Below are 1,896 nucleotides of genomic sequence, written 5' to 3'. Positions count from 1 at the left end.
GCCTCGCCGAGTCCCGGATGTGCTCCAGGAAGGGATAGGGTAGGTGCGGAAGTGTTGCTTACTGGGTCCTGAATCGGCTGCGTGCTGTTCTAGGTGGGGACTTGAGAGACTGTAGATGGGTCTAGGGAGTGGTCGAATATAAATAAGCTAGATTTTTTTTTTTTTTTTAAATTGCAAGGGAACTCCCTAGGAATTCCATCCATGGCCTTGTGGAACGATCTGCCAAAGAAAAAATATTTATCTCTGTAGGTAAACTCCCAATAACGTGCTGTTCCTACGTGAAATGCTTAATTCCCCCCAAGTTTCTTGGAACCCTCTAGAGATCTCCAGTCTCTTCAGTCTTTCAAGCCTTCTGAGTTCTCTGACTCCCCTTCTCTGAGCCCCAGTGGGGAAAATCTCTCCTCAGCTTACAGGAAATTCAGACTAGTTTGATGAAGGTGAAAGGTCCCCTGTGTGATTTTTGGCAAGGTTTTTATTACCGGGAGAAATGTATGTTTCTAAGATAAGCATGGCAGATTCAATCAATAATGTTAAATAAATAAGTAAAGATAAATTGTGATGTTCTTAGGGAGAAACCATTTAATAGGCAATTACTAAACAAATGTACCCAGTGTGACAAAGTGCCTCAGTTTAGATTTAAGCATCCACCAGATCGCCATGTGTGTTGTTTCTCATTGCCCCAACATGACAACATGGGCAAAAGGAGAATATCCAGCTACTGTGAAGGAATCAAATAAAGTCTGTTTTTATAATGCTAATAGGTCTTTTGTTGTTCAAAAGTCCTGGCATTATCATGGCTCACTGCAGCCTCTAACTCTTGGGCTAAATAAAGCAATCCTCCTGCTTCAGCCTCCCGAATAACTGGGACTACAGGCATCCATCACCACGCCTGGCTAATTTTTGTATTTTTGGCAGACATGGAGTCTTGCTTTGTTGCCCAAGGTGATCTTGAACTCTGATAATCTTTTAATTTTTAGGCTGGGTTGTGAGATCAAGAGGATATAGTTTATTATTATGCTTCATAACTTACTTTGTGATAGGTGGTAAGAAGAAAAACATTAAACTCAGAAGGGAGAGATAAAGCGTGGGTGTGTGGGGGAGGAAGGAGTGGTCTGTGTATGTGAAATTTTAACTAGGATGACCACAGGCCTCCTTGAGAGGATGTCCTTTTTTTTTTTTTTTTTGAGAGAGGGTCTCGCTCTGTCGCCCAGGCTGGAGTGACGCAGTCTCAACTCACTGCAATCTCTGCTTCCCGGATTTAAGCTATCCTCCCACCTCAGCCTCCCGAGTAGCTGGGACTACAGACATGCACCACCATGCCCGGCTAATTTTTGTATTTTTTGTAGAGATGGGGTTTCACCGTATTGCCCAGGCTGACCTTGAATTCCTGGGCTGAAATGATCCTCCCACCTTGGCCTCCTAGAGTGCTGGGATTACAGAGCCACAGTGCCTGGCCCAAGGGTATCTTTTGAGGATGGCATGAAGGAGGGGAGGGAGCGATCATGCAGTTAACTAAGAGCATTCTCAGTAGCAAGTGCGCCTGGGGCACCAACAGGGAGATTCCCTAGAAGTCTATCGCAGTTATTGTAGTTACCAGGTGAGAGGTGATGAGGGCACCATCAGTAGCAAGGCTTTTATTTCTTTCTTTCTTTTTTCTTTTTTGAGGCGGAGTCTTGCACTGTTGCCCAGGCTGGAGTGCAGTGGCGCAATCTCGGCTCACTGCAAGCTCCGCACCCCGGGTTCACGCCATTCCCCTGCTTCAGCCTCCTGAGCTGGGACTACAGGCGCCCGCCACCATGCCCGGCTGACTTGTTTGTATTTTTAGTAGAGACAGGGTTTCACCTTGTTAGCCAGGATGGTCTCGATCCGCTGACCTCGTGATCCGCCCGCCTCGGC

This window comes from Pan paniscus, chromosome 19 (assembly GCF_029289425.2).
Source record: "Pan paniscus chromosome 19, NHGRI_mPanPan1-v2.0_pri, whole genome shotgun sequence".
Classification (NCBI taxonomy): Eukaryota; Metazoa; Chordata; class Mammalia; order Primates; family Hominidae; genus Pan; species Pan paniscus.
The sequence above is the reverse complement of the archived record's forward strand: the minus strand, read 5'-3'. Positions refer to the sequence as shown.